Consider the following 10838-nt stretch of genomic DNA (forward strand, 5'->3'; position numbering starts at 1 on the left):
GGGATTTTACTGTTGCAAACTGTTAGGAAAACAACAGTGATAAGATCTTCAAGTAATGCCTTCTGTGTATGATAAGATCCACTGATTATCCTTAAAACATCAACAATTCATTACAAAAGTTCCCTAATCACCGCACGATCACATTCACAATATTCGCTCATAAACTCTCTCTTCACACACATACCGACTTTATCCCTTGTCACACTTCTTATAAATATTTACACTTAGTCGGCTACAACCTTGGAACAATTTCCTGGGTTCAATAAATCTAGACAAACTTACATCGTACGCTTTACATATGTCGACCACCGACATAACAAATTAAAATTTGTGTCGTGTTACCGATTTAAGTGATTATATCACTACTAGTTAAGTGTTCTCCTAGTTTGTCCATTCTGTAAATCAAATCTCGCTCATCCAGTTGATACTGCCAATGCAGTTGTGAACATCTCCAAGTACCTGTCACCATCATCACTGTGAAACCACATCATCCAACTCTTCATGAATCACCTGTACCAGTTGTCGAAATGCAACTCTGTCTCAGTTTACCGGTTGAGATCCTAATTACTAGTTCTCTGTTAAACTGTCTTTTATACCGGTTGGCTTCTAAGACTTAGATGACTACAAAAACATTGGTGCCATCAATGACAACACAAAACTTAGTCATCAAACACGAATCTCATTCTCTTCATCACAATCAATAACTAATCATATACTGATTGCATAAAAACACCAATCTTTACCAGTTCAGTCAAATGCAAACATCTTATATGCTGTTGGTTGAGCGGATTGTGGTCAAAGGGGGAGAATACACTATATAACCAATGGAGAATAAATTAGATGGAAGGATGCCCTGACCCTTTGTCATTGTTGTTGAAGGGGGAGAGTGTGTAAATGGGTTGGATAAAGGAACAAAGTGTGTTGACATCAATGCCAAAGGGGGAGATTGTTGGCATTATGTTGTCATTGATGTCAATCGGTATGGAATGGTCACCATTGAGTAGGTAGTGGTGACTGATATGGGTGAAGTAAGTAATGATGTCAACTGGTATGAAGGATGGAGTGTGTAAGTAGACATAAAAGGTACGTTACTGGTACACATTAAGTGTATCATCTACCGGTAAAGCAGGACCACCCGTAAGCAAGCGAAGAAGCAAAGAAGAACATACATATGTGATCAATGATAGACAAAGATAATGATAGGGAGGATAGTGCTGGGTGGTTGTTAAGTGGTTGGTATGTTTGTTAGGTAATAGTTCCTTTCTATTTTCAAGGTGTAAACACCAAAGTCAAAATGCAAATAGCTCAAAGGCAGTCTAACAACTCACCTTACTCCACCTCCCTATGTCAAGCTCTCCTTGGCTACTCAAAGGCTCCAACTCCCTAGTTGATGACATCCTTCCAAGGGCTCCAAAACCAACTTATGAAGCCAAACTCACCAAATAGGTTGGATTCATGTTAGGTTGACCTGTTTCAACTTGTTTTGTTGGATTTCATGCTTTTCTACCTTCATTGGCATACCCGATTTGTCAAAAACTTGGTTTTAGGCCTAAAATGGGCTACTAGGCAATTAGCCCTCCATTAGGGGTTTTGTGCTCACCCTGTTCAAATGATGGACTTCTAGAACAAAAGCTTCACATTTTCGGATACTCTTTTGGGAATAATTGAAGATTCACAAAGTCTTAGGGTCTCTCAGGCCTTCTCCATGACTGTCCCAAAAATGGTGAAAAAGGAGGGTTTTGAAGGGTTTTGATGGTGAAAAACCAAGATTCAAGCGATAAACCTCCAATATGGACAAGAGACCTTGGTACCATCATAGTAATGACTAATTAAGCCACAAATAAGAATATTTGCAATTCAAAGTTCGAAGAACAAGTTTTCACAAAAAGTTGCTTATGAGGAAAATGCAACATTTTACAACTTTTCCAATATTGCCTCTTTCAAACACATCATTTGCAAACAAAACCAATTACATTCAACATGTAAACATGTCTACCATCTAGAAGAAAAGAAGAGTCATGTTAGCCCTGCATACAAGCATTAGGCAATTACAAAATGGATTAATTCATTGTTAAGCTAATTGTTGCTGCCCTTTTGTCTTTCACTGTTTTTTTTTGTAGTTCACTGTGACCTGCACTTTCACTGTTAGAACACTTTACAAAAGTCTATTTTTGGTGGTCCTTAACAAGGCTCAATCTTAGGTGGCTTATTTTCCTTCATACCTATCATTTAGAGGGAGAAGATTACATATATAACTTCAAAAGGAAATGTAAAACTCAGTCCTAGTTGACTGTGACAACAAATTGACATTCCAAATCTTGCCTCAAAGATCATTGATTGATCTTGGAAACTTCAAACCCTTAGTTAACGTCAAAAACACTCCTTGTGCTTTTTCACAAGCAATTAGAAGGAGGTATACAACCTTACAAGCTCCAATGCATGATGGAGAGTAGGCTAATGGAAGGAAATTGACTCTAAAATAGTGACTCACTGTTTTTTTTTACATTATTTTCACAAACTAAAGTTGCAAACAATATCCTCATGGCTTAGAAAGCCTCTTTGCCTTGGCATACAAAGTTCAACATCAAGGAAAGTCTGTTCAACTATTAAATGCACTTGCTATAGAAGAGCAAAGCATTAAATTTCTTCAAGACCCTAGCCAAATGGCACACTTGCCTAGGGCTTAATGGCCACCAAAACTCCTTACACCTGCATTCTTGAAAACAAAACATGTATTTACATAGTCTACAAGTTGACCAACTGGTTCTTGGGAAGCCATGAGCATTTTAGGACTCCAAGAAGCCAAGTTGGTCAAGCATCCTTGCCAATTCCTAGACAAGGCAGTGAAACTGTCAAATCAAACTAATTTTGCTACAAACTCAAAACTTGATAAAATCAAATGCCACCAAAGGGAAAAGTTTAAGAAAACATATTAGAATCAGAAAATGAAAGATAGTATGACCAAGTACAGCTGGTGTACGGAGTGTTGTTCACATGGAGCCAAAAACTAGAGAAAAACCAAACAAAACTAGTGTAAGTTTGCAAAATGCTTCTTAACTCCGAATGATCAACCCTTACAATAGTTAAAATAGGAGATTAAATACCTCTCCAAGTTGGTTAACCTCCTGTACGGACAGGTACATGTCCAAGGGCACTTAATTTTGACATTTTGATGCCTAAATGACAACTTTTGGTGCCTAGAAAATGCAAGATTGACCTCCAAGACAAACTATCACCTAAAAATACTTCTCATACCTAAAACCCAAGCATAAAACATGTCTAAAACCTTTTCAAAACAAAAACCACAAAAAAAACTCATTTTTCCATCATTTTGCCAGGCAACACCAAACTGGCAACTTTGAGCAAAAAGATGAAAACAAGAAACCAAAACAACACAATGAGTTCAAAACTCATCCAAACAACCTAACACAACTTCAAAAACATCCTAAACAACTTTCCAACTTAAAACTAACCAAACTCAAACCTGAGATGAAAATGAAGCTGAGAATGAAGCTAGGTGCTCCTGCACCAGATAAGTATAATGCAATCGGTAAATGGATTCAGTGGATGGACTAGTATGTTTGATGGAAGGCCAAGTTGATCCACTGACAAAGAAGAGGTCAGCAGGTATGAAGGTCCACCGGTGAAGTTAGGTTATACTGATAAGGTGTGTTGAATCAATAGTGAGTCTTGGTCAGTGAAGGATGTCAAACCAAATTTGTAGTCTGAGCATAGGTGGATGTCGACAAGCATGACAGGTGGACACCAGGTGGCGAGCATGCAGAGGTCGGTGAAGTGTTCATCGACGTGATAGTTGACAAGCATGTTGACATTAATGAAGAACTCGCAAATCATGGGACAATGATAGGATGTTGCGGCTCGAGGGAGAAAAAGTGGCAAGGTGACTAAACTAACCTTACAGGATGATCTGATCCTTTTACTCGTTGGCTGAAGGAAACAACCGAGCCATTAAAGGTGATTGATAGAGCAACACCGAAAAACATGTTGCAAACATCTAAAAATAGAAAACGTGCATTGGAAGGCAAGTATATGGCAGTGTTGTTTGATATTGTCTAGATCATCTTTCCAGGAAAGGAGATCTGATCAGATTTGATATGAATTGAGTTGGTAGAGGAAAACCCTAGCATGCCATCATTTGAATGTTGCTTTCGGTGGGAACCCTCACATATAAACATGTGAACTTGAGACTGAAGATGATGATGCTAGATGTGAGTTGAGAGTAAGAAGAGATCTTGAGAAAGAAGAGAGACTATCTGCCTGAGAGTTCCTTCACAGAGAGATAGAGTGGGGAGTTAGCAGGCTGAACCGCTGAGAGGTTCTAATTGGTAGAGACAGAGTAACCAGTAAATTGTTATAACCTTAACAACAGGGCGTACCGGTAGAGATTGTATGGTTAAGAAGGCATCCAAGTGTGATACTGTGTAGGGTGAGGTTCTGAGAAAGAGAAGAGAGGCAGAGAGTAACTAGTAAGATATCAGAGAGAGCAATTTGGTGTAGGGGTTGGTGCTCCTTGGGTTGGTGCCCTAAATCATTTGTAACTAGTTGTTTCTTTGTGAGGATGGATTGGAGCAATAGACTCTAGTAGCATTTTTCACCGAGGTTTTCCCCATATAGGGTTTTCCTCGTACATCCGGTGTTGTGGGTTATGCATTTGCGTGTTTGCCTCTTATGATATCCTTTCATATCTTACTAGTTTGATTGCTTAGTGTTTAGGTTGTTAACTGGTACTCAAAGCTTGGTTTAAAGAGAAAATATTTTTAGGAACCACTGATTCACCCCCCTCTCAATGGTACATTGTGTTCAACAAGCCATACACCAGAAAACTTAAATAAGCATGAACAAAAGGTTTTTCCAGGATCCCTCAACCTTAACAATGGGTTTTAACAAGGCTCCCATTACCTTAACCTTGAGAATGAGCAGCATTGAGTTCACCAAACCCTTCAAGAACTCCACCTTAATAGGATAAGAAGGAGAGAAGTCAACATACAAACCAACCTCATTTTCCTTACAACCAAGAGACAACTCACCATCAACCCCCCACCAACACCTCCCAACACCACCCACAACATACAACTCCACCTCTATAGAAGAAAGGTCATATCCAGCAAAAGCTATCTCCACCTCAATAGAAGATAGGGTCACCTCTATAGGAATAACTAGAGAAAACCAAAGATGCTGAGACAAAAACATGAGAGCCACAACTGAAGAATAAATATTGGGGGAACCAACTAAGGGGCCAAAAGAGATATAGGCAATCAAAATGGCCCACATGGAAGGCACAACATAAAACACCAGAGGAGAAAAAACACTCAACCATCCCCTCAAAGAAAAGAGACAGATGGTAAGGACAAGATATTGGAAATAAAAGACTACACCCTCCAAAAATAGAGCAACAACATTGGGGATCATGAAAAGGGTTGCACTCACTGAAACAAAGCAAAACAGTCCCCAAAGAACTATCACCAAAGATCAATAAACCATCAACAAAGCACCTACATGCAAAGGGGAAACAAGCACAAACTTTAGGCAAAACCCAATACAATTCCTAGCACAAGCCTGTAACAATCAAGCACCAAAGGTCAGGAACGAACAACCCTTGGTCTTTCTGTAACCATACTAAAGGGAGAAAAATCCACCACTAAGAGTAGAGACCCATAAAAAACCAACCATATCTTCAAACAAGAAGGGTCTCCAATCCAGGCACGAAAAGCCTTAAGAAGCAACAATGAATAGAGCACTCCAAAAAAATTCTCCAACAAAACCACCATAGCACAATTAATCACAACCACCATAGAGTAGAAGGATGAAATAGAAAAAATGGGTGCACAAAACAAAGCACGAGGTAGAACAAGGAGACACTCCACACACAAAGCTCTAGAGAAAGGCCATAAGAAACTCCTCCCCCCGAAAGAAGAGGGCACCAAACAACACCAAAAATGACCCCCCTCACATAACAGAGGAAGAAAATCTAGAGCAAGGAACAAAACAATCTTACCCACAATCGCCTTCGTAGTGAAATCAAGGGAGACCATGGCAAGAAGACTCCACATAGAGAAAAAAGCACCACCATAGGCCATATGCAACCACTCCACACCGAAGTTAAAGAAACCCTCATAACCAACAATAGAAATCCGAACTAGGTCCCAAGGAAACAAATCGACTGAAGGAAGAGATTCTGGATTTGCATCTTTTTCATCATCTACATCATCATCACCTTCTCCAGGAGTAGAAATTTTATTTTCCTTGTGGAAAGATAAGAATTTTGTAGTTTTTGCACATTACGAAGTTGATACAAATGTTTCACTTTTTTCTAAATCTATAATTTTCTCTAATGTTATGTTATATATTCAAGTTTAGGCTAGTTTAGTGTTGTTGGAGATGGTTCACATTTAGGAGCTTTTAGATCATTTGGGTAATATCCCGTGAACTGTTGCTAGGGTGACCCTGAACAATTCTACCTCTTGTGGTTGTACTCTGCCTTGTAGTTAGCATCAAAGCTAGAATTTCTTAGCCCAACATTCTCTACCTCCCAAGTCCCATGCTCCTTGTTAGTATTGTGGTGTTAGGAGCAATTCCGCTAGATGCTTCTTTGCCTCACCTCCTCTAGGTGGTCTTCAAGTGGAGTGGGGCCATTGATTGGTGGTGGTGGTGGTTGGTTGACACCTAAGTATTTTAAGTGGTTCCCTCGGCTAGCCTTGGAAACTTGTCCAACATAGAATGAAGATAAATATAATAAGGAGGAAGAAGATAAAAATGATGAGGGGTTGTCCATTCTTGACGTCGCCCTAGACATTACTGATGTATGGGATAAATTGGATGATCGAGGCTCCTTGCCAACTCCTACTGGTGTTGCTCTCACTACTTAGCGACTTGCATTGTTGTTATTGTTAGCTTTTTGGGCACTACCCATGTTGAATTTAGGGTGTGATCTCGTACCCAACCACCCTTTTTTGTGAATATGAGTATTTTTAAATATTAATAGTAACAAACACACTTATTCATAAAAAAATATAATTGAGCAATACTATATAAAATGTGTATAGCTTGTGCATATAATAATGTGCATAATAGTCTTGCACAAAATTGTATTGAAAATACTTGGAAGTGTTGAGTGTAGACAAGAACACAATTTGAGTGAACGGGTGAGACTCAAATCATTCATTGGATGGTGCTAAGATCAATGACAAAAAATAAATATTAAAATTATAAATAAAATCTCAAATGAAAATCAACAATAATGAGATTGAGATATGGAATATTATGAATCAACTTTAATATCTCTAATTTTGAAAGTCAATGATAATGAGATTGAAATATGGAATGGTATACATTTAATATCTCTAATTTATTTTATGATTAAAATAAATGGTGTATCGCTAAATTAATCTAATAGTAGAAAATTATAAAACTAGCATACTTTTATTTAAAAAATATATGTAAAGTATGCTTTAAGAGATATCAGATTGAAGATAATTGTTGAAGATTAACATGATCTTGTTGAAGATTGATATAATATAATTGAATGTGGCTAACTTACATGGATGACTAGGCAACATTTAGTTCCTATCTATATTTCTATTAGGTTGATCTTCAAGTTTATAGTTGAGATATTTTTTCCCAATTGAAGTTGCTATACAGAGGTACATGAACATTGAAGTCAAATTCATGTAAATCTCATTTGCTATGTATTTCTAAAGACTTTTCAACAAATCCATTTAATATAGATTTGTTGAAAAGGCTTTAGAAACTTTCAACAAAATGCAATTGGCAAGTGTGTTGGTTGAAAATTTTGTACACTTGGGAAGATGTGCAAAATTGTGGTTTTAGCCACAGTATGTGAGTATAAAAATCTCCTAATTTAGGGAAGGCTCCCCCTCTACTACTACTAACACTAATCTAATTTGGGTGGGATGACATCTTATTCTCTTACTTTAGAACAAATGATATTATTTCTCTTATTTAAGAAAAGAAGTTACATCAACAATAGAAAATACAAAAATGAAACTTTTTGTAGGAATTTTAGAACATAAAGGGAAGCAAAGTTTCCATGAAAGAAAAAAGACTTTCATCACTTCTCCAGGATGAGAAAATAGAAAAAAAAAGCACAAAGTCTTCAGCACTCCTACTATCCTATCAACCTTCTCAAAATGATAACAATGTACAACACACATTAGCTCAAAGTCTGTCCATATGATGCACTTCACCTTACATGCATAAGTCTTAAAAATAAAAGCAACACAAATTCTACAAGTTATCTCCTTACTTGATCTTTCTATACTAGCTTCAAATGTGATAAGAAGCTCAAAGTTTGCAAGACCAAGTTTGAAAACCAAACCTATAACTCTAAATACAATTAGCAACTCAAAGTCTACAGGATTGAATTTAAATCCCTCTTGAACAATAGAACAAAAATCACAATCAATTCTAAAAAATGTCGTCACATAACAACTTGAATTGACACAAAGTCTCAACGTAACTTGCCTCTTTTATTTAAAGCAATTTGATTTACATCGAAGCTCAAAGTCTTAGAGTTCACATACAAACTGACAGAATTTTGTTGCATTGCCAAAAGATAAAAATTACACAGAGCACCCTCATTTATATATAGGAGAGGGTCTGAGAGAAAAATGTGGGAGAAGTCTAACCAACTGAGGCTTATTCCATAACCAACTAACTAACAATGGCTTATTCAAATTACAGTCCTACTGACTTTCTACTTGTAATTTGTTTACATGCAATTATAGGTTACAAGAATGCAAGTGATATGATCTCTTGCAATTACAATTTATGACATTACATTTATTTTGTCAAAACGAAATTACAAATGCATAATTGAAACTAAGTGTCCAGAGACACGACTCTATTTACATCATCCTTTGTTTGATCTTCATGCTATTATAAGACACTCTGTGATTGAAGTACTCAGGTTTGGGAATGGCATCTTGAACCAGAGCAAGAACTTGCACCCTTGATAGTCTTTGTGTCCTGGGCCCATGAACTTCAACCTTATCATGTGCTTGGGGTAGTACCATTTCTTTAGGAGGGAAATCCTTCTCTTCATTGTGTTCTTTCTCCATGCTTGATTCACTTTGTCACTGGATGACTTCTATTTACACATGACTTATGAGGATTATTGACCCTTGAGTTGTCCCATGAATTACTGTTGTATCTCTTCTTCTTTTGTTCACTGATGAAGAACCCATAACACCTTATTCAAGATGAAATTGTTATAAAACAATGCCCATGCCTTGATTTGTTGGTTTGATAGATCGTGTGTGCAAACAAGACTGACAAGGGAAGGGATAAGTTGATGCAAAAATGGGCTCACAAGTGAATTTTGGGTTTTGAGGACTGCATTACATGTGTAGAAAAACAAGACATTGACTTGCAATTTGGAGAACGAACATGCAACTTCATGTGTGTCATGGGAAAATACAAGTTTGCACTTGTAATTGGATCCTAAAGACTCATTTTCAAGTGTTTTGCGTGCATTTTGGATCAATTTTGAGTCTTGGGAGGTGGAATGCAAGTGCAATGTAGGGAAAAACTTTTACACTTCCACTTGTAATTGAGTCTTGAAGAGCCGATTGCAAGTGTGTATTGCTTGCAAATGAGTGGGAAAAATCTTCAAAGTTTGCCCTTGAAATAAGAACTTGGGGATTTGATAGCAAGCTAGCAAGTCTTGAATATTTGGGATGTGCAAAATGGGGAAGAAATGTTGAAACTTACACATGCAATCGGGTCTTGGAGACCCGATTGCAAGTAAAAGAGCTTGCATATAAACTTGCAGCAAGGACCTTAAGATTCAGTTACACATAAAAGAGGCTTAGCAAGATAGATAGACACTTGCATTCATCACTCAAAAAGAAAGGTGACTTGGCTAAGACACTTTGCATTAGGGTTTTGTGGACCAATTACAAGTGAAAGGGTAGTACTTGTACACTTGCAGTCGGGTTTCAAGGACCTGATTCCAAGTAAAATATACATTGCCAATGGTGAAACATGAAGGGGTTGCAATCGAGATCTAGAGACCCGATTGCAAGTGATTTTAACTTGCAATGAAAATAATCCCTAGACACTTGCAGTCAGGTCCCTAGAACCCGATTGCAAGTGATCAAGCGTGTCTCTTTTCTTTTATAAAGTGAACTTGTAATCAGGTTTCAAAACCCCAATCACAAGTAAAGCTGATTTACTTGCAATGTTGGATGTAAAACCCCCACTTGACTTTGACAAGAACGCTCAACTAAAAGGACCTTAGTTGCAGTTGGGTCTTGAAGATCCGATTGCAAGTAACAATACAACTTGTAATGATGCTTTAGAGACCCAATTTTGCAAGTAACTTGACAATTAAAACAATGAACTAACTTGTAATCGGGTCTTAGAAGCTCAATTACAAGTAAGTACATTTACTTGTAAAGTCATCCAAAAATTCCTACCACTTGTAGTGAGGTGAAAAAGTTCCTTCTTGCAGTGACTTTATTTGCAATGACAACAAAAAGTTCCTACTTGCAGTGACTGACCTGAAACCCAAAATTGCTTAGAAAGTTAGGAAAATGAAAGCCAAAACTAACCAAAACTTGAACAACAATGACAAACACACCCCCTGATGATTTGGCATTAACACATATGAGTTTTGCACCTCTTAAAATGCGTCTTAGAGACAAAAATGACACATTTTGAGTAAAAATTTATAGGGGTTATCAATTTTTTGAAAATAAAAAAATTGGGACAACAAGGTGTAAAGCCAATTTCCACAACCTTTGCTAGCATCCTCCCTACCTGTGCCACAACGAGATCTTTAGAACAAGGTATGGACA

This window comes from Cryptomeria japonica, chromosome 11 (genome assembly GCF_030272615.1).
Source record: "Cryptomeria japonica chromosome 11, Sugi_1.0, whole genome shotgun sequence".
Classification (NCBI taxonomy): Eukaryota; Viridiplantae; Streptophyta; class Pinopsida; order Cupressales; family Cupressaceae; genus Cryptomeria; species Cryptomeria japonica.